At 34.6% G+C, this 20,882-nt stretch overlaps 1 long non-coding RNA gene across 2 annotated transcripts in view; it reads right to left on the reverse strand.

Annotated features, from left to right (window-relative positions):
- LOC147361809 (uncharacterized) overlaps positions 1-11,607 on the reverse strand; it is a 111,262-nt gene extending 99,655 nt beyond the window's left edge. For both annotated transcript variants that reach the window (XR_015137648.1, XR_015137647.1), the window contains exon 1: positions 11,145-11,607. This is a non-coding gene — a long non-coding RNA (uncharacterized LOC147361809). The remainder of the gene's footprint in view (positions 1-11,144) is intronic.
- Positions 11,608-20,882: the final 9,275 nt, after the last annotated feature.

Below are 20,882 nucleotides of genomic sequence, written 5' to 3' on the forward strand. Positions count from 1 at the left end.
AATAATTTTTCAAAATAAAAATCAATAGATTATGTCTGCAATTAAAGATCAGGAAATAACAGAGTACCTTCTGGGTGATAAAAGTGTAAATTAATAAAATACAAAACAAGTAATAGGCCTGCCTTGGTCAATTCTACCATGGAAAGAGGCAAATGACTGCAATTTTTAAATTAGCATTATAATATTATGCACTTTTAATAGCTTGGCACTTCAATGGATACAATAAAAACGGAATTTAATTTTTTGAGAAAATGATAGGACATTCTTATTGGGAAAAGTTTCCATATAAATAAAATAAATAGTGCATCTTTGGTAGATATATTTATTATAATTTTTGTCATAAGAAATAGAATAAATGATTTGTTTCCAAGCCATGATAAGGCAATACTCAACTGTTTGGGAAGAAATGAAATCCTGTAAGAACGTTATAATGAGGCTCCCAGCTTGATCAGATACAGGTTTTGCTTTGCATGTTGGCCAGAGGGAAAGCTGACTGGAAATTTACCCAAGTTTTTGTTGCCCTGAATCTAAGCTACTCTCTGTATTTGGGCAAAATGCTCAGTACACCTGCCAGAATGTGCCCTTTGTGGGGTGGAAGGTTGAGGATTAAGGGTTGTCATAAAGGGGAAATGGAAAGAGAATTCTACAGTTGGCAAATATGCAGAGGTAGATGTGAAAACATTCACATTTATTTTATTTCTTAGAAACTTAATGGCAGTGGGTGGGGGAATGAAAATGGAATAGTATTTTTGTTTAATTCTGATCAAAAGCTACTAAGACAGATAAGATATTATTAAATAAATTTACAAGAATTTCTATGTGTTTTTAAATTTCTAATTTCTTCTTTTATACTCTTTTCATATATAAAGAGGAACATGCTTCCCAGTGTCTAATTCACTACCTGATAAAAAGCTGAAAAGATAAAATGTTACATTAAATTTTTCAGCTTTTATAACACATTTGATTAAAAGTAACAGATTCAAGTGCTTGTTACTTTGCCTTTTAAATAGGTCTCAGGCGGAGGGGGGTTGGGGAACTCATTAGAAATCTCACTGGAAATGAACTGTTGAAATTTGTTACTGACTTCTGCCACCCATGCAATTACTTAGATGACATGGCAATGAAAACATATGAGAGAATAAAATAAAAAATCTGACAGTCTTGTAGGAAATTGGGCATGGAATGCAGCATACATATGTCATAATAAATTTTCACAGTGCATAATAGCAGTTCACAATGTAGTTTCCCCAGTTTGTTTCCCACAACACAAACCACAAAGAAGACATTATTTTCCTAAAAATGTTAATCTGTTTTTGTTTTTTTTTTAATTAGGAGAGTGAAGCTTGACCAAGTCAAATAATCCCAAGATCTCAGAAATTACAGCATCAAATACTGTGATATCAAACTAGTGGGCAAACAAGTAATTACACACAACATGTATTTTAACAGAAGCAATGTTTCTGGCAAAATCACTTTGTAGATTCTAGATAATTTTTTAAAATGCTTGTTAAAGAAAATGTGGGTGTTCTCTTTGTAAAATGAAAATTAACACAGCTTTTATATAACTCATCATCATATGTAAAATTTGTTGAATAAAATAGTACTGCTTCAATATGTTAGATAACTGTTATATATTTGAGGTTTCATGAGCTGTCACACTTGCTGAATCAGTGTGACATCTAAGTTGAACATGGAGTAGAACACGTAAGTTCCCTAAAATGAGTGTGACACCTGCCATGAGGTTTTGTTTTAAGGGATTTTTGTAGACAGCACATTAACCAAACAACTATAAGCCAGTCACAACACTCAGACTGGAGTGGCAATATGACACATAAATGTTGTTATCTGTTTTACTTGTCAAACCAAAATTTCACATTCTGTGATGTAGCTTGAGGTTATGGGAACAGAGATCATTTGGGGGATTTTCTTGTTTGTTTTAATTGTGAATGCAAATAAACCAAAAAGGGCATATAACCAACATAACAGGCAAGATATTAAGTAAAAGAGCATTAAATCACTAGAATATGCCTAAATACTATTGTCTCTCAAAAATAAATCCTAAAAATGCAGGAATATTGAATATGAAAGAATGGGAGATGTGTTTCAGACACAAAACAAAGAGGACATATTCTCTCTGAAAACCAAATGATTTTTAAAGTATTAGATTCTTAATAGAACAGTAATTCTTAAGATAAATAATTAGAATAATTAAGTGTTAAGTACAGCCAAATATTTTGATGCACTAACAGAGCCCAGACAGACCCATATATAATATATATCCTCATATTTATATGGGGAGATTATGAAATTCATTTACTGTCATAAAATAAGACCCCTGCTTATCTGGAAATCTACTTCCAATATTGCTAAAATTAATGTAATTGTATTCAATTTTAAATGTCCTTGAGAAACTTGGGGATTTGAGTAAAATACAGAGCTGATTTTCTTCTTTGTGTATTATAAACTTCTCAATTTTACATGTTAGAATGAACACACAAGGATAACACTGATTAGTTGTACTTCTTTTGAGACTATAAGAAAACTGTATGTGGTATAGAATTTTTATATCTATTTGTAGAATGTTTCCCTGTGGATGAGATAGTAAAGAATCTACCTGCAATGTAGAAGACTCTGGAGAAGGGAATGGCTACCTACTTTAATATTCTTGAATGGAGAATTCCAGAGACAGAGAAGTCTGGTGGGCTACAGACCATGGGGTCACAAAGAATCAGACACGACTGAGGGACTAACAGTTTTTAGCTTTTTATATTTAAGATAAATAGTCTACTAAGGTATGAGAAACATATTTGCCTCATATCAAATATGGGCGGCAGAGGTAGGTAGAGACATAGCCATGATAACTGAATCAATGCACTTTTAACAACATGAAATCGAGAACCACACAAGCCAGCGAAGCCTTTGTGGGAATGTCTGGGTTCACCTCTGGGGTTAGAAGTCTCCGTGGGAACCTGTCTTGGATGGACTGGATTTCAGGAAGCCCAGTGTGCTTGTGAATGTCATCAAACCAAATCTCCTCTGTCCCTGAAGAAGTAACTTGCCCTTGAACATATGCCTATGGTACCAGAACCAAAGACAATTGTGTGGAATCTGGGGTTTTCTAAGGAAAGGCTAGAAATGTCAGATAGCTTGCTTCCTAAGTACCAATGCTGAAGAATTGATAGTGACTGCTTTAGACAGTGTGTGAAGAAGAATTCTTCAGTTAATTCTCTACACAAGTGGGGAAATGCAATTATCAGTTAGGCAGCATACATGCTGTTTACTTGCCAACCTTGAACTGTATTATTCTGAAACTAGAAATCCTTAGAGGCTTTACTAGCTGGATGGGCAATATCAAAAAAGCATAGCTGTGGACAACACAGAGGAAACCAAAATTTCCCTCTTCTGTGAATTTCAACTCACTGTACTTCCACCATTTATAGTTTCAAGACGATAAGTATATAGGGCTTCCCCTATTAGGCAAATAATATTTGGGATGGTTAACATAGGAAGGCACTGGAGTTATCTTTATAGCAAATTTGCTTTATATATGATCTAGGTAAGCTCTTAGCAGACTCCAGCAGTACCAGGGTCATGAATTGCTTTGCTCTCTGTGCCTGTTTTATGCACAGATGAGACTGTGTGAGATATGCAGTGTGGATGACAGCTGGACGGCATTGGGGGAGACACAAATGAAAATAATCCGCAGGTTTAAGCCGCAGGAAACTCACCCTCAGGTTGATCTCAAGTACTTGGATGGACATCAGTGGAGCTCAACTTTCTTTGGAACTCTTTTTATCTCTAAAATAATCAATTGGACTTTTATACTATTTGATCGCAAACTTCTAACACCAGAACTCTATGTATCTTTAACATGTTTCTTATTTTATCTCATTTTGACTTTGTTCTTTTCATCCCTCTTCTACCTCATTTTCTATATTTCTCTTCTATTTTGCTCTTCTTTTCAATGCATGGAAGAACACTTACATCATCTGTTAACCAGTACTGCCAATTTGTTTGGCCTTTTACTTTTCATTTATCCAGCAAAACCGCCACTCTGCACTGACATAATCGTTCTTAGTGATACTGGTACAGGCTGGAGTAAGTGAAGTTCACCAGTAATGAGGACTGGTGTTATTGTCTCTGTTTCTATTCACATTCAGGATCCCAGTCCTGCCCTGTAATAACTTTTCCCATTTCCTGACCATTTATTTGGGTATTGTTTTCCTTCAACTTATGCCACTTTTCTTCCCAGGAAGATAAAAAGGCTATTAGAGTAGAGCTCACTCAATTTTTCTCTTACCCAACCTACAAACCTATTGTTTTGTAGGAACCTGACTAGGATTTTCTGTGGACCTGGGTGCCAACTAGTGAAGGAAATAACATGTGGAGGGAGGGTGGTGGTCTTGGGTACTAGAATACAGCTCATCTTGGCCATATTATCACCCTGTGCCGTGTCCCAGTCAGGAGGTTGATGACATTTAACCATTGTTTATAGACTGCTTAAGATCCAAACTATCCTAACAATCTTCTGCATTGTGAGTACAAGAGAAAGGGAGGGTTATAGTTAGGTCCCGGGACGCATGAACCCACCCATGGCTTCTCTGACCCATGCTCCAGCTTCCCTTCTCTCTCGCTTCTAGTACCCACAGTTACTAAAACAGTGCCTCTAGTATATTAAACAGTCAGTTACTCTTTGAACACAAATTGAAAAAAATTAATCTGACCACAAACTAATGGAGGTATTCATAATTATAGGTCCTCATCTAAATGTTTAGGGCACTAATATAAATGAGGAATAAGCATATGTAAAATTGAACAATTTTGAGATTAGAAATATGAAATTATTTTAATCACCATTATGAATATTTGCTCTCAAACAAATGGTGTGTAAAGCACATTATAGCTTTTCCATAAATGTTAAATCTAAGCACTTCAAGTCAGATCTAAATTTTTAGTTATAAAACATATATTTTAAGTAATGTCCATATTTTCCCCATGTTTCAGAAACATTGTCACAGAGGATGGGTTCACTTTGTACTTTATTAATCTGAATTATTTTTAAATACTTAAGTATATATATTTGAGTGGCTTGGTGGATAGAAGAATAAAATTACAAAAATATCTTTCAAAAAGTAAAATGCCTTACATTTTTACTCAGTACTGAATTGTCAATCAATATTCATTATTCACTATTTTATTTCTACATGCATAGGACGTGGGTCTCAGTGAACTCCGGGAGTTGGTGATGGACAGGGAGGCCTGGCATGCTGCGATTCATGGAGTTGCAAAGAGTCGGACATGACTGAGCGACTGATCTGATCTGATTCAGATCATAATGAATAAATATTAATGTCAAACAATGTTAAAGGAATAGCAAATTTAATTTTCTTTTTAATGCAAGACTTATTGGAAAAATGATACATTTTAATCTTTATATTTTAAACTATCTAAAATCTATTGATTTCTTATTTATATATAAATGACATAATTTAAGTTGTATTTGTTAATATTAGGTACTTATGAAAGTTGTTTCTTATTGCACAGAACAATTGATAGTAAATATGTACAAGAGGTCTGCCAGTATATAGAAGTTGTCCCTAAAAAATTTTAAATATACATTAAATGTTCAAATATACATAGGTGTTATCTGTAATTTTCACTTCTAGAAAGAAAAAATATTCTAATCAATGGGTTGATTACTTATGCTTTTATTATTTAAATATTATTGCATTCTCATTTGGCAATCAGTTACAGATTACCTCTTTAATCTGCTACACATACAAAATATTGAAATGTATGTCAGCTACCGACAACTGATTTTATGGCCTCATGCCTTACATATTGACTACTCACTTGGATTATCCTTTGCCAAATTATTTCCTGGAGTTTAATTCTATACTGTGACTTGAAAATAGGTTTAGGCATTTATAGAAAAGAACAAAGTATACTACATAAATTGTAATGTTAACTTGTAGTGCTACATATGGGCTTTCCTGGTAGCTCCTGGTAATGAATCCTCCTGCAAAGCAGGGGACCCCGGTTCAATTCCTGAGTCAAAAAGACATCCTGGAGAAGGGATAGGTTACCCACTCTACCATTCTTGGACTTCCCTGGTGGCTCAGACAGTAAAGATTCCTCCTGCAATGAGAGAGACCTCAGGTTCAATGCCTCGGTTGGGAAGATTCCCTGGAGAAGGGCGTGGCAACCCAATCCAGTATTCTTTCCTGAAGAATCCCCATGGACACAGGAGCCCAGTGGAGTCAGACATGACTGAGTGACTAAGAACAGCGCTACGTATATTTTGACCCAATTCCTTCTTTTTTCCCAAAGCATCTTTGAAACACTCATGTTTTCTTGACACTGACAATCCTACCTTAGCTGCTGTTCATGTGGATTCCTAATTCTGTGGTATATAGACTCAAATGAGTCACAAAGCATTAAAAGGAATGTATTATTAGTATAGCTTCATGTATCAACTGACTTAACTCTTTATGTTAACTAATTCATTTTGAATCTCTGACATTAAGAGTGCAGTTTTCTCATCTTTCATTGACCTGATTTTAAAACAGGTCAAAGAAAAGGAAGAATTAGAGAAATACTTTGGCAATTCAAAAATAAAGTATTGAAAGAGTAAAAACAAAAGAAAACCAAAAAAAACAACAACTTTGCATTTCATCATTTCAAATAATAATAAAGTAACAATATTTAATCATGGATATTACATATCATAGATTTCTCTTTCTGCTAGTATGGGACATTTCATTATCACTACTACAATGAAGATGTTTAATAACCACAGATTAAACATAGGCCCAGATACCTTTATAGGCTAGGTATTAATCACAAACAAGACCCACTCAGAAATACATGAAACAAAAAAGCTAACTGACGATAGTAGTCAGAAAAACCCAGGGAAATACTGGCACTAGGAAGAAAAGGATCTTGAATGTCAGTCTGTATGTAATGCTCTTCCTGCTTAATTTCTTTTCATGAATACTAGTGTTTAATGAGAATGCCCTAAGATTAGATGTGTTTTATCAGAGTCTGGTGGTATTCAAGCAATGAGATACAGGTATAAATCTGAACTTAAAAGTTTTTGTAAATTGTATTTCTATGTGACAAAAACAAATTTATTGTAGTAATTATTAAGTGTCTTTAACATGTAAAATATCATGTATGAAACGAGATGCCAGTCCAGGTTCAATGCACGATACTGGATGCTTGGGGCTAGTGCACTGGGACGACCCATAGGGATGGTATGGGGAGGGAGGAGGGAGGAAGGTTCAGGATGGGGAACACATGTATACCTGTGGTGGATTCATTTTGATATTTGGCAAAACTAATACAATCATGTAAAGTTTAAAAATAAAATAAAATTAATTAAAAAAAAAAGTTTTTGTAAATTGTATTTCTATGTGACAAAAACAAATTTATTGTAGTAATTATTAAGTGTCTTTGATTTTTTACATTTTAATGTGGCTCTAGATCAATCAGGTTTTTACAGAAAAACAGAAGCAGTAGACTCTATCTACCATTTATCAATCATCAAGCTATCATCTTAAAACTCATATTCAAAAAACTAAGATCATGGCATCTGAGCCCATCATTTCATGGCAAATAGATGAGGAAACAATGGAAAGAGTGAGAGACTTTATTTTCTTGGACTCCAAAATCACTGCAGACAGTGATGCAGCCATGAAATTAAAAGACACTTACTCCTTGGAAGAAAAACTATGACAAATCTAGACAGCATATTTAAAAGCAGAGACATTACTTAGCTGACAAAGGTCCATCTAGTGAAAGCTATGGTTTTTCCATATAGGTTTTTTTGTTTTGTTTTGTTTTTCCAGCAGTCATGTATGTACGTGAGAGATGGACCATAAAGAAAGTTGAGTGGCAAAGAATTGATGCCTTTGAACTGTGGTGTTGGAGAATTGGAAGTCACTTGGACAGCAAGGAGATCAAACCATTCAATCCTAAAGGAAATCAGTCCTGAATATTTATTGGAAGGACTGATACTGAAACTGAAGCTCCAATCCTTTGGCCACCTGATGTGAAGAACTGGCTCATTGGAAAAGATCCTGATGCTGGGAAAGATTGAAGGCAGGATGAAAAGGGGATGACAGAGAACAAGCTGGTTGGATGGCATCACTGACTCAAAATACATGAGTTTGAGCAAGCTCTGGGAGCTGGTGATGGACAGGGAAGCCTGGTATGCTGCAGTCCTTGGGGCAGAAAAGAGTCAGACATGACTGAGAGACAGAACTGAACTGAAGCTATCATTTATCCATATGTAAAGACATTTATTATAAGGAATTGGCTCACTTTATTCTGGGAGCCAGCAGGCCTAAATTTTATAGAGGAGTCCACCAGGCTGGAAACTTTGGCAGGAATGGATGCAGCAGACTTGAGGCAGAATTTCTTTTTCCTCTTGGTGATGCCTCAGGTTTCACTATTAAGGTGTTTCAAATGACTGAATGAGGTCAACCCATATTGTTCAAAGTTCCCTAGTTCCTAATGTTAACGGATTGCACAGCTGTAAACCATATCTAACATCACAACAGCAGCTAGATTAGTGTTTGATTAGAAAACTGGGCATTATAGCCTAGAAAACTTCACAGATAAAAATGAGTATCACAGAGGTTATGTACGTATGAACCATAGCAGCATCTGTCATACTAATAGACAAATTTTCTATGTTCTGTTGCTTATGACTTTTAGTAAAAACTGTTTTTATGGTATTTAGATTTTTTCTAAGGTATCACTTCTACATAAGCAGAATCCTATTGAAAAATATTAGATAAGCTTAAAACACCATTGAAATTTAATATTTTACATGTTACTTAAGCATTCTTATCATGAAGCCTTTTGAATTAAATTTAACCACTCAGTATATTTATATTTTTGTCTTATTAATGACTCTATTTAAAATGTAATGATTTTAGTAAATATAAAGCACATAACCACTTATGTTTAAATGATTTAATATCTAGTGATAAACTTATTTCCTAGCAATATTTCCTATTTTTTTTCATTGTATACTATATTTAATGAATTTTTTAAAATCCAAGATTTAGAACCTTGATATCTTTAGATAAATACATTATAAAATTAGCAAATATTCCAATTTCATATCATAACAAATCATATAAGACTGATATATTTTATTTTTCCTGGCTTGTTTTTGCCTTTGTCCTCAATACTGGACCTAAAACTTAAAACTATTTTTTTCAAAAATGACCTGAGTTAGGAAAAAAAATCATTGTTATTATTATTTCAATTACAAATCCAAAGAGCAAGATTCTATTCTAGACCAAAGTATTACTCTGGATGAAAAAATAGGAAATTTATTACCTTTTTCAGATTATGGACATGCTATAGTTATAATATGAGTGTTAATATAGCTACATAATTACGATCATCAGGAAAAATTAGCATTCTCTAAAATTTGCTATCTTATTTCATCATTTTATCTACTAAGAATTATCTGTAATTCTAAGTTTTAAAAAATATTTTACATTTTAAGTCTTTTATTATTTTCTTTGGTGAACTGTTTTTATCTTCCATTATTTTCAGGATAGGATGTCTTCATATTTTAAATCACCAGTTCAAAATATTATGTAAGTTATTTGTCAGCATTGTCACAGAAGAAATTTAGATTCTTCTATGTATTTTTTTTTCAATTTACTTTTTCATCAGTGCCTACAGGGAAAACCAAGAGATGACCTTGGAGCGTAGGCAACTAGATAGGAAACATGAAAAGAAATTCAGTTTGAAATTGCAATGGCAAGGTTGTGTGCTCTTAGCAATATTCTGAAACACAGAAAAGCAAGACAGTTGTGATAAGCAATGAGGCAGATGCAGAAAGATTTCTGCTGTTATATATCCAGAAATGGTAACAGTTTATTGAGTCTCACTTGGGAATTTAAATGAGTAAATTTAAAAGAGGACTTTGAAATAATATATTTTTTCCTATTTGAAAAATTGCTTCTTTAATGTATTAAAAAAAATAAACTCAGATGTAATCTAACAAAGTTATTTCTTTTAAATCATACATACAGATGGCAGGGTACTATAAATTACTTTCTACTATACTTGAGGCACTCCATAAAGACTTATCTAATAATTGACTGACTGTTTGGATGATTGATGAGTAGTAAAAAAGTCTCCATTCTTGCCCACAATAATAAGAGATTTAAATCTAAATTGAAACATGTTTTACTTTGGTTATTTGCCCTTGGCATTTGGCCACTTCCCAGTCTGCCAATTTTATCTTGTGTACTGAATCTTACAAAATGATATTATAAAAATCTGTCATCAGTATCTGTTACATTTCTACCAACACACTAGTTAAAAATCTACATGGAAATGCCATCAGAGTTTTGAAATAGGACTTATACACCATTTGGGCAGACAAAATACGCCTAGGCACACAAATAATGAAGGGTGAATGGCCAGGTGGTTTGCATGAAGTAAGACCAGCAATTTCAATGATTATTTGTGTTTTCTGTTGTCACTGCCATTATCCCCTAAGAATTTGAACTGTCCAAAGTGGACCTGCAAAAGTGCATGGCTTTGTAATCATAGCTGGAGTCAAATATCCATTACAAAAGCTGCCCTTTAAGTTTTTCTTCATATGGTTGCTTAAATCTCTAGCTGAAATGAGTTGAGAAAATGTTTGCAGAAGTCAGGTCAGTTGAGCAGCTTAACTGCTAACAGCCCCGACCGAAAAGAGGTTTAGGTATGAGTCTTGGAGTGGAGGTTTTCTGAGAAGACCTGACCCTGCTTTCCAGGTTTTCCACATCAGCCTGTTTCAATGGTAGCACGACAAACTGGGCCTAGATATGCCTATCTTCCCTAACTTCACATTTAGAAGAAAATTGAAATATACTGTATCCATGCTTATATTAAAAATTGTTTTAATAGCATGTGTGGGGACATGAATTTATTTCATCCTTCATATTGATCATAATAGAACTTATACACACTCTTAATAATGTCCTTGAGGATATTTCATACTCTTTAGCCATTTGGCACTGATTCTTAAATCAAAACACTTCTCTACACTACTGTATTACTGTTCTATTGCTTTAGCAAATTGCCACAATATATTAGCTTAAAACAACACACATTTACAGACTAACCTTTGGAGGTCAGGCAAGTCAGAAATCCAGGTGGGCTCAGCTGCTCTTCTGCTTAGGCTCTCAGAAGGCCAGAATTGGTGACACTCAAGTTCTGTCCCTTTCAGGAGGCTCTGGGAAGGAATGAATGTGTCTCCAAAACTCCTGCTTGTGAAGGCGTTCATTTCCTGAGACTGAAGTCCTTGCTAATTTTCAGTTGGTGAGCAGTCTTTAGTCCTGAGAAGTTGCCCGCGTTTATTCTCATAATCTCCAGGTGCCTCTAATACCTTTTGGACCACTGTTCCTTCCATGAAATGATAGGTAGACTCCTTCTCATACTCTCCCTTTTGCTTCTGCTGCTTCTCACTGCCGTCCTCCTCTTCTTCCTCCAGCTGGAGATGCTTCCCTGCTTTTAAGCACCCATGTGATTAGATTGGCCCCGGCTGTGTGTTTCAGACTACCTGCACTCGCTTAAGGGCCATGCCTTATGTCAGTCAAGCTCTTTTTATGCAAGGTAATATTCAGAGGTTTTGGGGATGTGGTCACTGCACAGTCGTTGGAGGGGCATTATTCTACCACAGCCGAAGACTCACAAGAACTGATTTATCTTTAATTCACCTTAGCATTTGTTTGTCACATGTTCCAAAATATGAACATAAATGCGTTGCTTGTTGTGGTTTAGTCGCTAAGTCATGGTGTTCCACGCTTTTGTGATGCCATGAACTGTAGCCCACCAGGCTCCTCTATTCATGGGATTTCCCAGGCAAGAATACTGGAGTGAATTGCCGTTTCTTTCTTCAGGGGACTTCCCTGACACAGGAATCAAACCTGATTCTCCTGCATTGGCAGGTGGATTCTTTACTGTCTGAGCACCAGGAAAACACAAAATACGTTGTTTACTATTACTTAATATAGCTATCCTAAAGTGAAGAAATATTTTGATGTTGTTTCTGTCTTAACTATAGACTAAGTAACATGGACAAAGTTTTAATTGTAAAACAACTTGAACCAGTTAAAGAAGTAAGTACCTGTGATCCACCCAAACCATAGCATCTTAGATGTTATGGTAAGAAAAGTAATAAACTGAATATTAAAATATGACACAGTTTCCATTCAATTTTCTCAGTCCCCAGGGGAAGAAAAAATTTCTAGGATCTGAAATTTTCCTTTTTTGTATTTTGTTTAAAATTGCTAACATTTTATTTATTTTTAAAATTAAAATTATCTTTATTTCTTAAAAATCTTATTGGTGTATAGCTGATTTATAATGTGTTTGTTTCAGGGCTATAGCAAAATGACTTAGTTATACATATATCCACTCTTTTTTTAGATTCTTGTTCCATATAGGTCATTACAAAGCAATGAATAGAGTTCTGTGAGGTATACTGTAGTTCTTTTCAGTTATCTATTTTATATATAGTAGGGTGTATATCAGAGAAGGCAATGGCAACCCACTCCAATACTCTTGTCTGGAAAATCCCATGGACGGAGGGGCCTGGTGCGCTGCAGTCCATGGGGTCGCTAGGAGTCAGACATGACTGAGCAACTTCACTTTATTTTTTCACTTTCATGCATTGGAGAAGGAAATGGCAACCCACTCCAGTTTTCTTGTCTGGAGAATCCCAGGGACCGGGGAGCCTGGTGGGCTGCCGTCTATGGGGTCGCACAGAGTCGGACACGACTGAAGCGACTTAGCAGCAGCAGCAGGGTGTATATATCAATCCCAATTTCTCAATTTATCCCTCATGCCCATACCCCTGGTAAATGTAACTTTGTTTTTCTACATCTGTAACTGTATTTCTATTTTGTAGATAAGTTCATTTGTACCCATTTTTTTTTAAGTTTCCACATATAAGTGAAATCATATGATATTTGTCTTTGACTTCATTCAGTATGACAGTACCTAGGTCCAATCCATGCCACTGAAAATGCAATTATTTCATTTTTTATATGGCTGAATAACATTCCATTGTATATATGTACCACACCTTCTTTATCCATTCCTCCATTGATAGACATTTAAGTTATTTCCATGTTCTGGCTATTGTAAATAGTGCTGCAATGAAGATTGGGGTGCATGTATCTTTTTGAATTATGCTTTTCTCTTGATATATGCCCTGGAATGGAGTTGCTGGATCACATGTTAGCTCTATTTTTACTTTTTAAGAACCTCCATACCTGGAGAAGGCAATGGCACCCCACTCCAGTACTCTTGCCAGGAAAATCCCATTGATGGAGGAGCCTGGTGGGCTGCAGTCCATGGGATCGCTGAGAGTTGGACACGACTGAGCGACTTCACTTTCACTTTTCACTTTCATGCATTGGAGAAGGAAATGGCAGCCCACTCCAGTGTTCTTGCCTGGTGAATCCCAGGGACGGGGGAGCCTGGTGGGCTGCCGTCTATGGGGTCGCAGAGAGTCAGACATGACTGATGTGACTTAGCAGCAGCAGCATACTGTTCTCCATGGTGGCTCTATCATGTCACCAATTTTCTTGATGTCTTGTCCTTTTTACTGCTCAGTTGCTCACTAGAGTCCAACATTTTGAGACCCCATGGACTGTAGCTCACCAGATTCCTATGTCCATGGAATTTTCCAGGCAAGTATACTGGAGTGCGTTGGCATTTCCTACTCCAGGGGATCTTCCCAACATAGGGATTGAACTTGCATCTCTTGTGTCTCCTTCATTGGCAAGTGTATTCTTTAACACTTGCTAGTTTGGAAGCCCCAGATCTCTTCCCACCATCCCTGGATGGACTTTTTACATCCTCAACAGTAGACCTTGTATTAATGCTGACTGAAATCAATAAGTATGTGATGGAATATTTTTTCCATACTTATTCTGAATGGGCATCATATTTAAATAGTTGAGTCCCTATTTCCCATTTATCTCCTTAGGGAACTTAAAATTCTTAGAGCAGAAAAAGACATTATAATTTGTGCCTTTCAATTTGTTCCTTTGCCTCTGCAACTTAAACAGTATTTGCAGTTCTATGTTATACAGTATAAGTTCTGAAATGAAAAATGCCTTGACTGTTCCTCATTCCAAACATGTTCTTTAAAAATAATATGTTTATTAGTCTTAAAGATGATTTTTAATAAACTCTTTGAGGTTTTTTTATTAAAGCTTATATTTCCTAAAATGTGTGAAGTAATATCTTTTGTTCATGTTTCAGTTTTTTTTTTCTATTAATTTTACTCCATTCTTAATCTATTTTTAACCACTACTAAGTAAACATATGTAAACTCCTTATTGTTTAAAGCATAAAAGTCTGATGATTACTGAGTTCATAGATGAAGTAGAAACTGAACAGATGCATTAATACTTTGTATCTGATATTAAGAGTAAAAATTGCCTACCTCTATTTTGGGATTTAACTTCTTTATAGTCTGCGCTTTCAGTTCTCAGGACCGTTCAGCAATGATGGATGTTCTAGAAGGAAGGCAATGTCAGACCTGCAGACATGCTTGAACACCCTGTGGTAATTTACGGGCTGCTTTCTTGGTGCTAATGTAACGAGCTACATCATATTTGAGGTTCAAGAAGATAAAGAATTTGTCATTTCAACATCTTGACATGTATGACTATTAGAAAAATAAGCCATTTTCCAAAAGATAAAAGTTATATACACTTTTTCTGTTATTACACATAAATATAATTAGAACTAAACTAATTATGCAAAAATTCTGTTTTAGAACATTATTATTTAAAACTGATAATAAAATATTTATGGAAATCAAGAGCTAAGTGTGCACTGATATTTTCTTTCTTTCTTATAACTACTGAATATTAACTATGTTTAAAAGCATCAAATATAAAATATTAGTAATATCTAAAATTTTATGTATGTATATATATGTAACATATACCTATGTGTATGTATCTATATATATATAGATACATACACACATATATTCATAGAAACAATGAAAAGATCACATTAGGAATTATTTTTCCAGAAAAGAACAGAAGTATAAGCCAGGAATGCTAGGGAATTATATTTCAGAAGAATATACATCTTCCCTGATGGAATTATACATATGTCTTTGTAAATTCATTGAATTTATCTTTATAGTGATTTCTACAGTTAAGCATGTGGTGATGAATAAATGTTTTTCTTCATCTGACAAGTACAAAAACTTTTATGTAGATTTCAAGCCAAATATCATTTTCCTAGTACCCAGTTAAAATTTTAATTACCAGTAAGAAGCATGGACATAACACATTTTTCACAGTTGCTTGAATACTTAAATACATCTTGCTATTTTCTACCCAGGCTAAGTAATCTCAATTGATACATCACTGTCTTAAGATTTTAATAGAAGATGGTTTCCTGCTAAAAACAAGTCCAGATTTACCAATTAAAAATGCTTGAGATAGAAATTTTACTTATTTAATTTTTCCAAAGAGTACAATTGTAGTTCAAATACAGCTGCTATCTAGAATTCTACTCATTTTAGAGTTTGAGAAGCCACAGTACACAAACCAGTAGGTATTTGATTAATGTCTAATGAAGACTTGTTATATTGTATACATTTGTTAAGTGGGCCATGTGAAAAGATTGATTAAAAAAATCATTTTTACATTAGATTTTGACTTTACTTATTATTGCATATTTTCTCATATTTTTTGATATCTAAGTACTTCCCATCACTTTCTTAATTTCTAGAATCTTTTTCATGAGATACAGGTGAACCTTTTCAACTAAAATCAAATTTCGTTACCTTTTCCTTTCAAAAGCCACCTAAACCTGTGAGAACTACAATTTCCTATGTTACTAGTTTGAATTTGCTATGTGACTAGTATAAATCACTAGTATAAAATATAATTACATTCACCTAACTTTCAGAGTTTGTGATATATGTAGTCTCTGCACCTCAAGTTTTAAAAAGTAATGGATGATTCTCTATGTTAAACAATTAACTTTACAGATTAACTAAATCTGGTTTAATCTCATTGACTGCACCGTGTCCCTGCTGTTCAGTTATTATTTTGCCTATTTATCCCTATTCTTCACTGCTTCCCAGGCTAAACTGAACCTTAAAGTCTTATAAATTACATCATGGAGTTCTCTCTCCTGGGGCATAGTAATATGTGTACATCAGGTAAAAACATGGAATTGAAGAGAAAATTTTACAAAGATATTGGCTGTTCATAAATCTAGTTGAAAACACTTCTTTCCAATAAGAAAATATTTCTGTGACTTAGCTTTCTAATCAGTAAAACACTGATAATAATAATAGTACCTACCCTATAATATGCTTACAGGGATTAAATGTCTCAAATGTCTTAATAATGCCAGTGTCTAGCAGTTATTAAAGGTTCCATGAGTGCTCTCTGCTAAATCTTACTCTCCATCATTTCTTAGACATGGATATAACCCCTTTCAAGTTCATTTTCTTTTACTTTCAGCAAATAGAACTAGTAATACTCATTCAATCATCTTCACCGAAATTTCATAATGGCTCTTACCATTATTTCCAAAGGATCTTTCTAAGAACAATGAGATCCCTATGCAAACTGGGGACTAGGACAGCACAGGAAGGAGAAATCTACCGTTCCATATACAGGGGATTCTTTAGACAACTGCAATTAACTTAATGATGTTAAATTTAAAACAAAGATAATTTTTCAACTTTGCATACACTAATACTATAACTAATGATAAAAATAATCAATGTTAAGTTTACTACACTGAAGAATAAAATTTTAAAGTAAATTGCATCAACATATGTATTTATATATTTTAAAATACTTTTTTATTTAATTTTATGTTTATTTATAAGAATATTAAATATTTTGTATTTAATTTTATGTTTATTTATAAGAATAATGTATTCTTATTGTTTAGACCCTAAATTAAAGTCTGTCTTAATCATATCAAGGAAATTGAAATCACCAACAAGTTAATGTTCTATCAAAATGTATATTACTCATACACTTGCTAAATTGAAATACCTGTATTGCAATAATATTTTGCAATTATATTGTCTTTCTTGTGTCAGATGTTTTACAGTTTCTTATGTGTCTACACAGAGGTCATGTTATCTCTCATTACAATGGAGTTTTCCCCTTAGTTAAACCCACATTTAAGCAAAAGAACAGTGTCCTCATATTTAGTTAAATGTAGCAATTAAAATTATCCTTTCTATTTCTTTTGAAAATGTCTGGGGAACTTAAACTCATAGAATATGCCTATGAAGACTGGAGAAGGCTGGAGAAGACTTTTGAGAGTCACTTGGACAGCAAGAAGATCTAGTCAATCCTAAAGGAAATCAACCCTAAATATTCATTGGAAGGACTGATTCTGAAGCTCCAATACTTTGGCCACCTGCTGGGAAGATTGGAAAGATCCTGATGCTGGGCAAGACTGAGGGTGGGAGAAGGGGGCGACCTATGATGAGATGGTTGGATGGATGGTTGGATGGCATCATCACTCAATGGATACGAGTACGTGCAAACTCTGAGAGACAGTGAAAGACAGGGAAGCCTGGCGTGCTGCAGTCCATGAGGTCACAGAGTCAGACACAACTGAGTGACTGAACAACAACTATGAAGCTAATATTAAACCAAGAAACCATAGCTAATAGTCAAACTTCCAAACCCAATCCAAGAAAAGCAGAAGGTGATATAAATGTAACTTGCTCTATTACCAGGTATGAAAAAAGTGAAAGTGTTAGTCATTCAGTTTTGTCCAACTCTTTGGGACCCCATAGACTGTAGCCCAACAGGCTCTTTTGTCCATGGGATTTTCCAGGCGAGAATACTGGAGTGGGTTGCCATTTCCTTCTCCAGGGGATCTTCCTGACCCAGTGATCAAACGCAGGTAACCTGCATTGCACACAGACTCTACCATTTGAGCCACCAGGGAAGCCCATTACCAAGGAATATACCATCTCAAAGGCTGTCTGATTTAAGGAGCTGATAAACTTTCAAAATCTGTTAAGTTAACCCATAGACCAGTGATACTTTTTTGTTCCCAGTTACATTTGTACAATCCACTTGGTTAGGAGGACAGTCTTCTGGTAATTACTTATGGCCTGCTCTGACAATTTTTCAGGTCCTGCAGGGACCTGAGTCACCAGTGATTCCCTTCTCTTCTTAGTGTGTGCTGTCAAGAGCCTCTCTCAGATTATACCGGTGGCTGTAATTACGCTGTCAATGGGCATCAGTAACTCTGCCATTTTGCTACCCTCTCAACATCTATGTGATGTCATAATCAGGTTTCAAATTCATTGTTTTCATATGAAATTAGGAGTGTACTGCTATGTCTCCTGAAGTTTAATCATGTTCTTCAGGTTTACATTTGTTTCAGCTCATGATAATAGCAATCACCAGGCTTCTATCGTGTTTTTGGCATTACACTGATGTCAAGGCTAATGAGATACATACTGTCTGACTTTAAGAATTTACCTTTATCTGAGAAAAAATAATTTCCTTGATCCCTCTTCAATTAATATTTCTAGATTTGTCAGGCAAACAATTCTACTCATATAGACAATTTTCTTTTAATGTACCCATCATCATCATTAAAGCCTTCCTAACAAGAGTATGGTTAAAGCAGCACTGTCATACAATGTTGTTGCAATATGAATATGAAAAGTACTCTATGGGCAGCTTTTGGAAATTGTTGTTAAAATGATAAGTATCATTCTCTTGAACCCAGCCATTTTACTTATAGAACTTTTACTATATAAATATACCTCCTCATGTAAGAAATATATGATTATTTACTGTAGTATTTTCTTATGACTGGAAATTTGGAAATAATGTGAATTTCCCTAAATGATACATCAAATAAATTACAGTGTATGTACCTGTGTCTAAATTTATACACACACTTATGTACAAAGTATAATATGATCTCATGAGAATCCTTTTTTATGTATTATTGTGGGTAAATCTCCATAATATATGGCCAAGTGAGAAAGCAAGATGTACAACAATGTGTATAGTGTGCAGCCATCTGTGTTTGGAAAGGGGTCAGGGAGAAGAATATGTATACATATTGCTTAAACATCTAGTTAACTATACAAGGGATAAACTGGAACCTGTTACATCCTTGCCCCCTGGGAAATGAATTGGGTGTCTGTTAGGAAGGGAAGGCGTTCTTACTTTATATTTTCTCAGCCTTTTGAAAGTTGAATTATAGGATGGTTTAGCTTAACCAAAAAAGAAACAAAAAATGATAATTTGAAAAATGTTAATCTAACTTCTTTCTATCTGAGTGTCTCCTAATGTTTCTAATATGATTAAAACCTATTTCCCCCAAAAGATTCTGGGGCAAGTAGATTGCTGACTTCACTAAATTCAAGCATAGTCTATATCATTAACTCAGGCGTTGTATCTTCAGTATTTAAGATTCAATGATTTTAAAACTGAAGATATTTATTATATTTCAGTTTAGCTTCACCTTGGGAATATTATATTTTACCATCATTTGGAAATTAAAAAATGACACATTTGACAATTAAATAAAATTTAAATAACACCTGACCATAAAAACACAAAAGAAAAACAAAGGCCAGTCTTATTTTCTTGGAAACACTAAATGAAAGTGAAATGATTAGTCCCTCAGTAATGTCCAGTTCTTTGGGACACCATGGACAGTGGCCTGTCAGGCTCCTGCTACTGTCCATGGTATTTTCCAGGCAAGAATACTCGAGTGGGTTGCCATTCCCTTCTTTAGGGGATCTTCCCGACATAGGGATAAAACTTGGCTCTTCCGCACTACAGGCAGATTTCTTACTGTCTGAACCACCAGGGAAGCCCAGAGAGAATACTTAAATGATGGGGCTTATTTAGGATGCGGGTGGAACATTGTTTTAAAGTTATTTTCACCAAATAATTATTTTAAGAAATATTTCAGATATTGTGTTTATGGATCTTTTGTTTACTTATTTAGCAAATATTAATAAATACCTACAAATATGCATCAGAATTCTGGGAATAAATAAAGCAAACAAATCCATGTCTTCATGCAGCTTATAATCTGGTAGTAAAATAATGGCATTAAAATACAATTAAGAAATAGCATCACTAAATGGCATTAAGAAATCAATGAATCACATATATACTATATTATATTCTTAATATATCTATGAAAATAGATATATAGATATATCTGAAAAGTACAGTAGGAGGAGGAGATTGGTAAGAATTGATCTGAGTCAATTTTTAATAAGGTAGTCAGGGTAGACCTCATTGAAAGGAATAGTAAAAGCAGCAAGTGCGAAAGTATGATATCCTTAGTGGAAGAGAAAACTGATTGTTTTAGATATACTTTGAAAGTAGAGTCACCAATATTGTCTGAGAGATTAAATGTGGGATGTAAGAAAAAGAGTATAGTAAAGAATAATCCCAAAGTTTTTAAGCTGTGCAACTGTAAAGGAAGGAATATCTACTAACTGATATGAACAACTTGAAAATAGTAAGGAGGAGAAAGTTAAGAGCTCAATTTTATGCATGGTTTGGGGATATCTAGAAAATAGCCAGTGGAAACCTGTTGAAAACTGTCCAACGATTTCCTGCAGAATTCTATACTGGAAGTGTAATTTAAGAATCATTAACATACACATTATTATCATACACATCAATCCTAAGGGAAATCAACCCTGAATATTCATTGGAAGGACTGATGCTTAAGCTGAAGCTCCAATACTTTAGCCACCTGATGGGAAGAACTGACTCACAGGAAAAGACACTGATGCTGGGAAAGATTGAGGGAAGGAGGAAAAGGGGCAAACAGAGGATGAGATCATT

Source organism: Bos grunniens, chromosome 12 (assembly GCF_055505025.1).
Source record: "Bos grunniens cultivar Pamir isolate PY7600 chromosome 12, Bosgru_T2T1.0, whole genome shotgun sequence".
NCBI classification, from domain to species: Eukaryota; Metazoa; Chordata; class Mammalia; order Artiodactyla; family Bovidae; genus Bos; species Bos grunniens.